Source organism: Anthonomus grandis, chromosome 4, assembly GCF_022605725.1.
Source record: "Anthonomus grandis grandis chromosome 4, icAntGran1.3, whole genome shotgun sequence".
NCBI lineage: Eukaryota > Metazoa > Arthropoda > Insecta > Coleoptera > Curculionidae > Anthonomus > Anthonomus grandis.
In genome coordinates this window covers 15,220,122-15,235,967 of record NC_065549.1, presented here as the reverse complement: position 1 = coordinate 15,235,967, position 15,846 = coordinate 15,220,122, and the positions used below count along the sequence as shown (strand labels likewise).

The 15,846-nt window shown below is 32.9% G+C and overlaps 1 protein-coding gene across 1 annotated transcript in view; it reads right to left on the bottom strand.

Moving 5' to 3' along the window:
• Positions 1-15,362, bottom strand: part of LOC126735144 (mucin-5AC-like) — a 48,694-nt gene extending 33,332 nt beyond the window's left edge. The window contains exon 1 of the mRNA XM_050439077.1: positions 15,131-15,362. The gene's annotated coding sequence lies outside the window, so the exon portion shown is untranslated. The remainder of the gene's footprint in view (positions 1-15,130) is intronic.
• Between the last annotated feature and the right edge of the window lie 484 nt (positions 15,363-15,846).

The window sequence follows — 15,846 nt, the reverse complement described above, 5'->3', positions numbered from 1 at the left end:
AACTTCCCAATAAACTATCATTGAAATCTGAGAGTGTGCCTAATAAAGGTGTGTCTGTACGATTGCTTGGCTCTCTATCATATTCTCTTCAAAACATTAAGGTCTCCTAATGTGTGGAAGATGAGCTATGTTGATCCAATTTTTAAGAAGAGCAAGGGAAAAAAGATAGAGGGAATTATTGTACTATGTATATTCAGTTCTGAATTCCTAAACTGTTGGATTCATTGGTTATTAAACAGTTGAACTGGTTATGTACGCGCTTAATGTCAAATCAACAACATGGTTTTTGCCAAAACAAGTCAATACTTATTAATCTGGTCACATATTGTGCAGATGGTAGAGGGACGTGATCAAGTTGACTCGGTTTATACGAAGTCTTCTCGAAGGCTTTTGATCAGATATATCATCGGATCCTGTTATAAAAGCTGAAGAGGGTAAGTTTTCATCATCTTTGGTTTAAAAGTTCTTTGACTGATTGTATACAGTATGCAAAGATTAATGGAAAATTTTGAAACCATTCATGTCACATCAGATGTTCCTTAGAAAGCATGCATTTTTCGCCTTCACTTTTAAATATATTTATGAAAGTTGGTTGTTTTCAGAATAGTAATATATATACAATGCTTTTCTTTAATGTCCTCCCTCCTTATTTTTTGAACAGATCAATTCAAAATATTGAAACTTGAGGTAATGTAATTGATAAATGTTTTATAGTAAAATTGACCGATAAAAATTTCAAGAGGGCTGCTGGGCGCCATCTTGGAAAAAATTAAATGGAAAGTGTGGTCTTGTGGCACATCATTTTGGAGCTCCCGACGAGTACTTTATACCGGTCAGTTTTTGATTCACTTCTTTAAAATGGTCAATTCTTGTCCATAATATCGAAGCAATTTTTATTTACGGTGCGACCCGTAACCTTCACGAAACCGAGATGTAGCTATTTATAGAAAATATTTACGGGAAGTCATATCTAAATTTACAACTACTGATAATGTAAACAACAAGAAGCCCCCAGGACGTCCGTCCATTTATAGGAAGAAAAGCAAGTTCAAATAATTGGTGAGATGATAGTAAATCCCCAACAATCGACTTCCTCTTTCGCGAATGAATATGCGGTTTGTCCTTCTACTGTATGGAGACTTTTGAAAAGGAATATGAATCATCCGTATAAAATCCAAATGGTACACCAGTTAACTGAAGATGACCCTGATCGAAGAACAGAATTCTGCGAAACTATGACGAAAACCATTATACGACATCCTACCTATCTTCATAATAATTGTTTTAGCGATGAATGTACATTTTTTCTCAACGGTAATATTCATGGACAAAATTGTCGTTATTGGAGTGACACTAATCCTCACATCTTTCGGGAAACTCAATCTCAATATCCAGAAAAATAAATGTTTGGGAAGGGATATTGGGAAACCATATTGTGGAGCCTCTATTCATCGAACAAAATTTACCAGGGGAAATGTATTTGGATATGCTGGAAAATACTATTGACCCTCTAATCACCGAAATTATCAAAACGAATCCTAATTAATTCGATATGGATATTGTATTCCAGCCGGATGGAGGTCCACCACACTACTCTAGACAAGTTTGGAACTATTTAGATAACAACTTTTCCGGTCGTTGGATTGGCCGTCGAGGACCTGTGGAATGGCCAGCTCGCTCGCCAGATTTGACAACTCTAGACTTTTTGTTATCGGGCTATTTGAAGCAAAAAGTGTGCGAAACTGAACCTGTTTCAGTCTTGGATTTACGACAGACAATAACGAATATTTCTAGAAATATCGATGTTAGTGTATTTGAAAATGTTCGGTGTGAATTTTCGGATCGACTGTTCTTGTGTCAAGAAGTTCAAGGCAACCATTTCCAGCATTTTCTCAATTGAACTCAATGTATTTATTCCATATATCAAGTTAAATGTTAACGTATTCAGGTAATTATTAAATGTACCACCATTTTGTAGTAGGTAAAGATATTGAATTTATATTCTAGGGTTATAAAGTACTCGTCAGGAGGTTCAAAATGATGTGCCATAAGACGACCCTTTCCATTTAATTTTTTTTTCAAAATGACGCTCAACATCTTAAATATATTTTGCTTTAAAACATAATATTCATTCATCAATTGCAAAAAGAAAAGCACTGTATATGCTTCTGGTATTTATATATATAACGAGTTTGTTACGGCTGTTGCCGTTTCTCGTATCCTACCTTCCAACGTTCTTGATCTTTCCAGCCATAGGATTGTAGACCTTTATCTTCCATTGTACAGTTTACTTCTTCTCTTCATGATCTTTTTAATCTACCTTTTTTCTCCGATTCGCTTTGGTCATGGTTGATCATTTTGACATGAATAAATACCATTTGAACATTCTATAATTTCCAGGATGTCGATGCCCATGCGCTTTCTGATTTCAGTATTCCTTATTCTGTTTTTTTCTGGTTAGTTGGCAACATCTACGCTAGCAGCGTTCTTTTCAATTTTTTTTATTTAGCATCCAAAGCCTCTAAACCATATTAGCAATACTTTCTATGATAGTTTTGTATACTATAATTTTTGTGTTCCGAGTGATGTGGTTATTCCAGAGTATACAATTTATTTTACATATTACTGAATTACCTTGTCTAATTCTAATTGCTATTTCCTTTGTGTTGCGACCATCATTTGTAATGCTTACAACGAGATATTTATTGCGGTACGCATTTTCGACTTGTGTGTCTTCTAGTTCTAAATACCTTCTTTTACCCCTCACCATTACATATTCTGTTTTTGATAGGTTAATTGATAAACTACACTCGGTGTATTTTTCGTCTATTTTCCGTAATAGCTAGTTGATATTATCCTGATCATCTGCAAGTGTTACTTGGTTATCCACAAAATGCAAGCTGCACAGCTTGTAATCAGATTGGAGTACCCATAGGTTTACATTTTAATGAATATCGTCTGGAATTTGCTGATGGTTTAAAGTTTTGGTGATCTGATGGGAGCACCCTCGACCACGACCTTCTGCAGCAGCATCTAAGTCGTTTGTGTGTGTCGTGTAAAAATAATAAGTTGAAACTGAATGTCAAAAAATGCATGTTTATTAGTTTCCCAAGTAAAGGGAGCAGAATTCCATCGGTTTGTTTTATTAAAAAAAGTCCACTTGAATGTTACCACTGTTAATGATCTAGGCATTCATTTAGACAGTAAGTTTACTTCTATAGAATGCATTAGTAACGCCTCTAGAGATTAAATGGTGAAATGGTGTATTGTCCTTTGGTAAGGTCAAATATGGAATATTGTTTAGTTGCTTGGTCACCATATTTCCAAATACACTCTGGTTCTTTGGAAAAAGATCATACATTTTTAAGAAAGTGTGCATTTAAGAATAAGATCAGAGTATTAAATTATAATTATACGACCGTAGAACAGCAACTAAATTTATCGCTTCTACTCCGACATATTAATTTTATTTGAGGTATTGAATGATATGTTTATGTTTATGGATTATTCAAGTCTATATTGTATTCAGGTGGTTTTACTGTATCCCTTGAAACAGCACCTAGCATTTGATCATCCTTTTTATATAGTAATATACTTGGAGATATCACTGTTATTGCGGTAATATTTTTCTCTCTATTATAGTATTTTCGCCTAATATTATACCAAAACGATGTTATCCATGCTGTACCAAACACCGCTGCTCATTGCATTTGTGGGAGGTTGGTTATTAGTGCACGCTTAGTATTATTAGTTTACGCTGTTATTAGTGCCTCTATTTCTAATTTTAGATTTACATATGACAATCAAGCCATACTTACGTCTGGGTTCTGTTTATTGTCTTTTTTGCAAGCTGCCCATCTGGGTGTTTGGACGTTTGGTTTTCCATTTCTTCAGTCGGCTTTCATTTGCTGTGTCGGAAGTTGCTTAATCTTCTTAATTTGCTTTGTTTTAGACTTGTTTGGGTTACGATCTTCTATTTCTTAATCTTCATGATCGTCATTGATGTAGTTTTGCAAGTCCTTTTTTGGCAATTTTGTGCGTGGATTCTATACTTGTCAATCCCCTAGGTACTTCCTTCATCTCCGGGTTATATATTCGATCTGTGATTCGAAGTACGTCACATATTGTGAGTAATTTTCTTATTTCCGTGTCTAGTTTCTGACTTCTGCATGAGTCGTTGTTGTATTGTCGATCACAGTGTTCATCTTAGCTGTACTTTTCTTTTTATAAATGCGGCCTTTGTACATTTGTCAATTTTAAATTCCATGCTGATATTCTCACTAAATTCTTTTACTAGAGCCCATTGTTCCGTCAGTTCTTTATTTGATTGTGGTGCCAATTCAGATCGTCTATGTGTATAGTAGACAAATATACCGCTTGTATTAAAATAAAAAAATAATAGAGGAAATGGGCTTGAGACATTTGCAGAAAACAAGTTAGTAGTATTAAACACATTCTACAAACTGCCCAAGAAAACTATATACATGAAAGTCGCCAGCCGATATACCTAGTAACATTGTCCATAACCCAATTGACTATATGTTAGTTAACAAGAGGTTCAGAAAATGCCTTAATTCACTTAAAAATTATCCTGGGGCAGACATTGAATCAGATCATATACCTCGAGTAGCAGTTATAAGAGTGAAACTGAAGAAAGTTAAGAAAAAAATTATTCCTCAATTTGAACAGAATCTTCTACATTCTTTACAGAATCTATAGCTATAAAAATATCCGTGGAAAATAGCTGCAATCAGAATTTACAGCGTTGTCCAAAAAATCTGAAGCAAAGGCGTGTGAGAAATATCGAACCAGCAGTCTTCTCAGTCACCAAGTTCTCAGAACCGCCAACGACTTCTCAGTCGTATGCTAAAATTGTTTCTCAAAATTATCTACAGAAGAACTTATAACAAATGCGAAAAACAGATATCCGAAAACCTATTTGATTATATAAATGCAGTCGGAAGCAGTGAATCCTCTGGAGTTCAAGTCCTAAGAGACGAAGAAACATCAACTGTGGGAATCAGACAAAATACCACTAGGGTCAGGACAAGATACATGCTTGTCGCCTTTAGTATTGAAATTATATTCCAAAAAAACATTTCAACGAAGGTCTTAACAGAGTAGAAGAGGTATTCTTGTGAACGAAGTTAGACTGAATATTATTCGATGCGCGAAATAAATGATCATTAGAAAAAAAATATAAATTGGAAAGCACCTATATAACTCGATTGAAAGGTGTTCAACAATATTGCTATATTGAAACAATCATAAATGAACAATAGAGCAGTGCACAAGAAATAAAATGTCGTATGGAAAAAGGACGGATATTTCACAAAATGATTGTCATCTTCAAAATTCACAACATATCTCTTGAAACGAAAGTAAGGCACTTAAGTTGCTATGTCTTTTCTGTTTTATTTTATGGCCTTAAATCCTGGACACTCACAGAAGCCACCAATAAAAATCTGAAAGCTTTTGAGATGTGGCTGTATAGAAGAATGCTGAGAAGATCATAAGCAGCTCGCCTTATAAACATTGAAGTGATAAGAAAATTGAAAAAAGATCTAGAAGTAATGTACACCTTTAAAAAAAACTAAAATAACTGGGGCATGTTGTGCGAAATAAAGATCTATACTCGCTACTGCAAAACTAATACGAGGACAGGTATTGGATAAAAGAGGGCCCGAAAAAAGAAGAACATCATGATTGCGGAACCTATGGACTTGGTTTGGGAAAAGCTCAGTAAGACTGTTTCAAGCTGTTACAAGAAAAGTTATAATTGCCAACATCCGAAACGGATAGTTACTTGAAGAATAATGTATACTAGGTGGCTTATTTTCTCTTTCCCTTGTTTGCTTGGTATCCACTGTACGTTTTGTTCAGAATGGAGCTACACTGTTGTGTTAGATACCTATATACCACTTTATATCTGGATGTTTTCAATGATGATGTTGGTATTTGGTGGAGTTTGCCTATTCCAACATACCCCAGCGCTATACTACTCTATGTAAAGACAGAGGGTTTGACTGTATCACAGTTGCTTGGTTCACCCAATAACCTTTGGAAAATAATAGAGAGTGCTGGGTGTTATAAATACTTTATTTTACAACACTTAATAGAGTTTACAACAAAAACTTATTTTCACGTAATCTAATTATACATAAAATATAATAAAAACCCGGGGAGTCAATGTCAAACATGACGCTGTGCTTTTCACATTCACGCGATTAAAAGTCAACAATCCATCAAAGTCTTTTAATATACATTTTCACTGGTTGTGCTGAGTAGCGACACGTTTTAAGGTACATACTTACTGGTTGTCCTGAGTCGCATCAGTATTGCTTTTAGGATTTATTATCAGATAAAGGTCAGTGATTCATTTTGCTCATGATTTTGTTGATGAAGGTCATGAGGATCGTGGGTGTTCTGTACACTGTGTTTCAGCTGGAATAATCCAGGTGGACATTGTCAAATGCTTTCCTGTAGCCTATCAAGGCTATTAGTGATGAAGTTCTTTCTTTCCTTGCAGTCTTTTTTTAGCATTTTACTTGTTTATTATTTATACTGTTATTGTAATAGAGAGACTGCATTTTATATATTGACCTATTTTTGAAAATATGTTTCATTTGTTTACTCTTATTATTGATACATTCTTAATAAATATTTCTATTACATTAGTAGCCGTGGCATGTTTCTTGTATGAATTAGTACAAGTCATTACATACAGTATAATTAATTGGTATAAATGACTTTTAGATTTTCTGCATTATTAGAAATCCTTCGTATTGTTTTGCCCATAAACAATAGAGCAAGAACTAAATGCATATTGTATATTTGAAGGATAACGATCTTAAAAGACGGTTTTCTCGAAATTATTGCTGTAATTGTTTTTGATAGTCCTTACTATTATTACGATAATGCTAACTCACTTTTGCATAATTTCTTAAATAATCTCTGAATATAATATTTCACATTGATTGCAATGTTGTTATTTCATTGCATATTTTATTCAAAACAGCCATGTGATGAAACCAAAACGAAAAGTCAGTAAGTACGTCGAATTAATCAGAACGTAACAAAAAAATCATCAGACGTTTTGCCGACTGCATCGGAAAACGATCTTCAAAACGTCTCATTTTTTTGTTTTTGCTGCTACTTTCTACACATCTAAACAACGTCTTTGCCGGGGACTCGTGCTTCAATAGCATTGCGTGTCCCGGCGAATAAAAATAAGAAAGCATGTCAAAGTTTCGGCTGATGCGTGTCAAATCAGACGAAATTTTACTTGGAAATCATGTAATACTCGCTTGACAAAAAATAATTAAAATAATAGTTTTCTATCAAGACGAAATTATTTTTTTTATAACCACTTAAATTATTTCTTTCGCCCCGTGGATCAAAAATTCTTTCATTGCTTCTTCTTCTTTTTATCCTTTTTCACTAATTATGGAAAGCTTTGGGTAACCTAAGCTGATTTCACTTTTTCACAACCCATTCATCAAGAAATTAAGTGAAGCGAATACTATTAATTTTTATTTAGGGTAATACAAGTCAGCTGGTCAAAGGCCGAAAATTACTTTCGCCCTATGCGCGTAAAATAAGACGTTTACACAATGTCACTCTACTTCTTCCTCTACTCTTATAAGCAGTGTTTAAGCAATACTTTATCTCCTATTTTTATTAAACAGTCTTATTATAAAATATTCAAAACAAAAGATTAACGTGAATGGCTTCTTGAAGCGAAAATTCGTTTTTCTCAAGGGTTTTTATTAGACTGGTTGATATCGTATGGCACATGTAATAGGCCTTATTTAATAGTTAATAGTTATAAATAGGAATTCTTTTTCTTCTTCTTCTTCTTCTTGGGAAAAAATTTGGGAACACTAGGTATTTGACCGGTCTCATTTTGGTCGCTACTGTGATTTTGTGACTTTAGTTAGAGTGAATTAAACCAAAAAAGACATTTTCTCAGTACATCCGCCAGTATTGGTTATTGCCGATCGGATGAGGTACGCAAGGTGGCTTGCAATGACGATATTATTTATTTCCGTTAGTTGATTGTGGTTGTTGGCTCTATCTATTACTATGATCTTTGTCTGTGTTCTGTTTATTTTGAGACCTCTATGCTAATGTTTTTTATTCAACCTAGTAGTTGACACAATTCCTCTTCAGAAATCTTGCTTCACTCTCTTAATAATACAGCAATTTTTAGTTAGTTCCCCGTTCACTTTAAACCAAGCGCAACCAAGGTTATTTAGATTAATGCTAAGTAGAATCAGGTGGAATGGCTCTCCTATTTTGTAGAGAACTTGCCTCAACTTCCTTCAATTTACCATATCAGAGGCTTTGCTATAATCAATAAAGCACATGTATGTCGTGATGATAAATTCCTTGGATTTTTCTATGATATGACTAATGTTCAATATTTGTAATATTATCTATACAAGTGGCTTTATGGCTTTTTTGTCTTCTTATTGCTATTTCAACTTTACTTCTAAGTATATCAAGTTATTTTTCAAAACCGTGTTTCACTTGTGTTGGTGATTTTTCTACATCTTTCTCTTTTATCAGATTTTTGTAGTTTTTCTATTATCCATTGCTTCCTTTCATGTCATTTGTGATGCCGTTAGACGCATTATTTAATATGGATTTTGTTTCTGTCTACATAATGTTAGGCGATTTTTGTAATTCTGCGGCTCGTTTAAATCTATGCGACTCAGGTATGACGGCTCTTGTGTATATGTCATTGTTTCTTCCGTAGTTTCATACGTCTATGAATCGGATAGTACTGAAAGCCTGTTGTTAGCCATAAATAGGTTGTTGTCCGTGCAGAAGTGCAGGAGACGCTCTCCTCTAGCATTTTTTTTCCGAGGCCATATAGACCGACAGGTCCTCGCATAATATTATTTTCTTTATTTATTATTATATTATTTATATTTATTATTATATTTATTAACATTTTATATTATATTTCTATTACCAATTCTGGAAATCACAAAAATGTGCATGGAAATCACCCACAACTATCGAGACTTTTCCATTTGGCAGTTTTTCTAGCCTCTCTACTAATTTTTTATAGAACGCATCAATTTCTTCTTCTTTTGCTTCGCTTGTTAGAGCATATATTTGGACTACATTCAGATTTGCTGGACTGGCCTTGAAATACCTGCCTTACAATAATGATACGATCACTGACTGTTACGTAGGCTTTGACACTATGTTTAATATCTTTGTTAACTACTACTGTCAGACGATTTGTGGATGGGTTAACATTTCCATAAATGTAATTGCAATTCTTGGAGGTAAAGTGTTCTTTGTCGGTACAATGAGTCTCGAATAAACTTCCAACTCCATATGTATTTATTTCGTTTTCCGCTATGCTCAGCGTCCCCGTTTCCAGCAGACCACAAACGTTATATATTAAAGATCTATTTTAAAGATGTTCGAAATGTTTATTCCAGACGCCCAGTTTTCATGATATATCTACTGCTACATCACCATAACCAGTTGATTTTAATACCAACCGACCCTGGCTTTGATTGACGCCAACTGCTAGTTGGGTCGCACGGTATATTACTCTCCTGATATCTCATTTCATTTATGACAGTTCTTAGGGCGAAGTGATGCAATGAGTCCCCACTACCTTCTGCGTGGTTATAGGATAGAGGAAAGGATAATTGGCTTTTGGTTAGGATAAAGGGTTAAGACCTGAGTATCTCCCGGTTTATGTATGGGAGGTATTTTAGAGGTATTATAAAGGTATTTTTATTTTGGCTCGCATAGGGAGGGTCGTATCTCTGAAGTAGCTCTATCCTTGTCAAGACCACAAAGAGTGACCATCTTTCAAGAGGCATTAAATTGAATTTCCTAATTGAATTGTTAAGTAGGGAGAAAATTTAGTAATCAAAATTGGTAATCAAATCTGTAGTAATTTACAATATCACTTTCTTCTTCTTATCCTTCTTCTTCTTTCTTTTTTTCACTACTTATGAATAGCTGTGAGTGGCCTAGGCTGATTTCACTTTTTCATTTCATCAAAACATTGGCTTTTGTTAGAAGTATAGTTTAAATGAAGAATAAATTGGAAATTTTACGATAATACAAATCTGTTGCAGCAACGTGAATAGTTTTCGATACTCCGCTTGATATATTTTCGAGTCGTAATTTTCTATACTCTACTTCGTCTTTTTCTTTTATCAGCAGTATACCACTTTTAATTATTAAACAAAGGTGACAGTTATATTGGCAAATCAAGGTACAACGATTTTTATAGCTAGTGACTTGTATTTGAATGACTAGTTTCATATACTTTATTTTAGGCCAGGAAAGTGGTTATTGATAGATTCGAGGTGTATCAACTTCAAGACATGTTTCTTTGACTGAAGTGATTATTAATATTTCTATTTAAGCAAAATGGCTGGCTATCAAAGTACTTAAGGGTGAAAGTAACTCTTGTCCTCCAGCTGAATTATTTTGAGCTGATGGGGTAATTTGAATTTCCTTATGGAATTCTTAAGTAGAAAAAAAATGTAGTCTTTTAGCCTGTGGATGAAAACTTAAATATCAACAACATCACTTTCTTTTTCTTCTTCTTTTTTACTTCTTAAGCTGATTTCACTTTCGCAAAACCCATTCATCAAAATATTGGTTTTTGTTAGAAATGTTTTTAAATAAAATACAAGTTGGTGAGTTTAGGGTACTAGATACAAATCTGCTACAGCATCACTGAAAATTAATTTTGAAACGTGGGTAAATTTTGACACTTTGTTTTATTTTGTTTTCTTTTATCAGTAGCATATAACTTTTACTTTTTAGTAGTAGTGACATCTCTTACCTGTTTAACTGTGGTGGCGCTTAAATTATCAAAATAGCTCAAAATATACAGGTGCAAAGATTTTGAGATTTATGGGATAAAAATTTAGTATCTAATGAGTTGTATTCGACTGACTGGTCTTATGTGCCTTATTTAAAAAGTCAGGAGTAATTAGTGACGAAATTGAGATTTGACAATTTCAAAACGGCTATCAAAGTACTTGAGAGCAAAAGTAACTTTTATCTTTGAAGTGACTTATTCTGATAGATAGCAAAAATGTACAATTTTTGCATCCATTAAGATGCAGTTATTTGAACATTTCTTATTTAAGCAAGACTTATTTTAATTCTTTTAAAGTTTACGTATTTATGTTGCTGACTATTGAATTTTTTTTAAATTTTGGTAAAGCCAAGAATATATTTAAAAAATCAGTTAAAATAAATAAGTTAGGTAAAATAAATCAAGTATCAAATTTAAAATTTAACTGAAATAAAATTAAAAGAAAAAGTTTAAAATTTAACAAATTATAGAAAATTGTTAATGTTTTGAGTTGTATTATTAATTATAGGCACTAATTAGGGCCAATTATTTGCCTAATATTAGTAATTATTAAAGCCTCGTATATTACAATTTAAATCTCGTATATATTTATAGATTCCATAAAACTTTTCACTTAGTTCATGAAATCATATTAGAAATCACGTCCTTTTTCCCTCCTTTAAATAGTCAACTTTTTAAATACATAATAAATATGTGATAAATAAATTACAACAAACGACACCTGCTTATTCTATTGCTCTAAATTTATTTATTTATTATATTGATAACAATAAATTTGTTTTAAAGGAACATTGCATTGGTGCCCCTAATAACACTCAACACAAACATGCCAGAAATATTCGCTTGCGACAATTAATGTATCAGAACAATAATATAACACATAAAAAATTAGACCTATACATATATCTTACATAAATACAACATATTTTTTTATCTTAGAACTAAGGGTGGAAGCAAATGTTGATGAAATCTGAAATATTAATCCATAGATTAATTCTTCTATTCTACATTTTTTCTTCTATATTCTTCTGATATTAAACCACGGCAAAAGTATTAGAACACGTTTGCACTACGTTGTCGCGTCACACTAACAAAAAGCCAAAAACTGCAGCTAGTGCTGCCAATGTAACTCTGGTGTCTTTTAGTTTCTAACCAATAATTAAAAGATCACTATGTCATTTCTATAGCGATTAATTTAAATACGTAATTAGGATAATTTTCGGATAGTTTCGCAAAATATCTGTAGAGATTTTAACGAAATGTGGTGGTGAAGTTGTTATTATATATATATATATATAAATATATATATATATATATATATATATATAATTATCATATATATATATTATATATATATATATATATATATATATATATATATATATATATATATATATATATATATATATATATATATATATATATATATATATATATATAACTATATAATTTTTAGACGACACTTAGAATCATATTATACAGGTTGTTTGGAAGGTAAGTAGTCAAACGGAAATGGTGAATAGGTGAGGTTTCTGGCTATTTAAAAAAAAGTTGTGTGATTTTAAAATGTGTTAAAAAACTTCTTTAGTTAATAGTCGATGTGCCACATGTAACAAAAATAATTAGGTAACTTACGAAAAACAAATAAGTTTGTCTTTAAGGACGCGTGAGCCAATTTCTTGAAAGCAACCTAATTGAGCAGGTATAAACTTATGTCTCTTTCTAACACTGCTAAATCTGTTGCGCTATCTCTTTCACCATTCTAAAACAGCTAAACCTATTGGGCCCTTTCGTTTCCATGACCCTTTCCTTTACAGGTTAATTAAAAAAATATATATTTTTTACTTCAAATCGTTTATTTATAAGTCTTGCTCAAATTGATGACCATTATTTCTAATACACGCGTAAGATCGCTTTCTTATTTCTCTTGTTGTATACTGTAATGTTAGTTCCCGTCTGATTATTACAAAAGCGTCATTAATTTTTCCTATCAATTCTTCCCTTGTATTTATAAGTTCTTTTGCACGGCCTTCTTCTCGGTTCTTCTCCAGTGCGCTGGGCATCCATCGTGTTGGAACGTCATTTGTTCTTCATTGAGAAAATTTGGAACCCCGTTTAAGAGTTCGGGCAGATCATTTAATAAAAAATCTAGATAATTATCCCCATTCAAATTATCTGGTAAACAATGTGGACCAATAAAGGTATTACCAATTAGCCCTGCCCAAACGTTTACTGAGAATTTCCTTTGAAAGGACACGACTTTCTTCATTTTTGGGTTTTCTTCTTTTGGGGCCCAATAATGCAAATTATGAAAGTTTGTAATTCCCTCCCTTGAAAACTTGGATTCATCTGTCCACAGTATATTTTTCAAGAAATCGCGGTTATCCACGTCTATATGTAGCAGGAGGCGGCAAAACTGAATGCGTCTTTGGTAGTTGTTTTCTTCACGATCTTGCAAAGGAGTGTAATGAAAGGGATGCTTTCCGTTGGCATGAAAAACAAACCAGACCTTCCATACACTTAGGTTTAGATTGGCAGCTACAGTCCGGATGCTCGTTGTGGGATCTTCGTCAAAAGCTTCCAGAGTTCGTTCGTCATCAGCAACATTACGTTGTCTGCGAACTCCAGGTTTACGGCGATTTAGACTACCAGTTTCTCTTAAGCGTCTAGAGGTCGTTTCAAAAGTATGACGATTAGGTTGGCGTCTATTGGGAAAACGCTCTTGGGAAATTCTTTTTTGCTTCTCGTCCATTTCCATCAGCTCTACCATATGCCATTAGGACATCGGCGTACTCTTCGTTTGTAAAGGCACCAGCCATAGTAGGCAACAGTAACAATAAAACAAAATTAACGAAAATAAACAACAAAAACAATATGCGTCAAGCGGAGTTAAAAATACGTGAAGTAGCGGAGGAAGACAAGTCTCGAATAAATAATACTCGTATTATGGTTAGTGACAGGTAACAGTTTAGGGTATCGGGGCACAAAGGGAGTGTCGCCGAATGATAAAGGAGATTATAGCGTAACAGGTTTAGCTGTGTTAGAAAGAGGCATAAGTTTATACCTGCTCAATTAGGTTGCTTTCAAAAAAATTGATTCACGCGTCCTTGAAGACAAACTTATTTGTTTTTCGTTACCTAATTATTTTTGTTACATGTGGCATATCGTTAGAAATACTATTAACTAGAGAAGTTTTTTAACACATTTTAAAACCCCACAACTTTTTTTTATTATTATTTTTTTCCATTGTAAAGTTGACGTAACATTTTTTTTCTATTGATTTGAGGAAATTTGTTACTCCAGTATTAGTTTCTCTTTAAATATTTTTCTCAGGTATTACCTAAATCTGAATGAGACAACATTAGTCTTTAAAATAAAATTAATTGTGCGCCATTTTGGCCAAAAATAAAAAAAAATTGAAGGTTAAAGTAAAAAAACGGGGAAAATCTAATAAAAAAAGGAAAAAATATATTACTCCTTAAATTTGAGGAAACACAAAAAAATACTATGCGTTTTAAATAGCCAGTAACCTTACCTATTCACCATTTCCGTTTGGCTACTCACCTTCCAAATACCCTGTATATATAGGTAAAAAACCTTTGGTGTCAAACATTTAGATTTTTTATTTTATTAAAGCTAAAACTTTCACACGCGTGCAAAAATGAATTAGTAATTAGTAAAATGTTTCTAGAACATCGTGTATGAGAATTACACCGCAATGTTTTAGAAAAATCATTGCTAGAATGTACGATAAATGTTCAAAATATTGAGTCATAAATGGTATATTTCTGGCATGTCCTGTGTTATCTGGGTGCAAATATTGATATAGGTTTGTAGGAATTTTTCTTTTTTCTTTGTATTAAGCAATGGTAATTATTTTAGTTTTCTTCCATATTTCTTATATCTATAAAAACATGGCAAAAAATCAAATTGTTATTTAATTTAACATTTTAAAATATTTCAACATTGGTAGAGAATATCCAAAAAAAAGGGCAACTAAAGCAGTTAAAAAAGCATAGAAAAATAAAGCCTAATTAAAACTTGTAAGATCTTTTATACGAAACAATCAAACCAGATATATTCGGAGCAACATTTTACTCCAAATATATCTGGTTTTATTATTTCGTAGTATCCTGCGAGCAACACACCCACCTTTCTCTATTAAGTCTTATATAGACTAAACCTAAATTAGAAAAAAAAATAGATATTTTAAGGATTCTAAAAAAAATTATAATAAACAAACAAACCATCACTTACTTTTTATACTGGGACGCTCTTCTCAACCCTAAACAAAATCCTATATCAATATAGTTCCCTCTGCGAACACCAGCTAAATGAGTTCACAAGAACAACCGGAAAAATTTTAAAAAAGTTACAACCGCAAATTATTAAAAGTAGTTTCTTCGATTTCGCGGTTAAAATTATCAAACGGAAGCGGGTTTTGCCTGCGGTACTAAACAAACGACTTCTTTCGCGCGGCTCGCTTAACTATCTCAATGGTAACTGTCATCAGGTTCTTCGCGGTTTCCTTTAGCACTACTTAACAGAGAGGGAGAGAGTTACCACAGAGGGGTGGAATGAAAAACCAAAATAGGGTTTCTATATTGCTTATGGTGTTGCCAATTAAGGAGAATGTTCTATACTTAAAAGAGATCAGGAAAGTACAAATTATTAATACGTAAGAAGTACAAGCAGATTTGGACGAAATCCAATAACCGTCTCAAAGATTACTCGAAAAAGATGTAGACCATCAAAATTCGTCGACGTATAAAGAATACAAAAACAAAAGTTGAGATTAGGAAGATAAGATCACAACCCTTGAAAAGAAATTTGCAGGAATTGAAAAGCAAGTGGATGCTTTTGTGTGGAAAAATGGTTGCTGCATATATGAAAATATATTTTTTTTTAATAAACATCCTGTCTGTATGTGATATTGATGAAGAAACCGTTTAAAATAATATAATAGATTAATC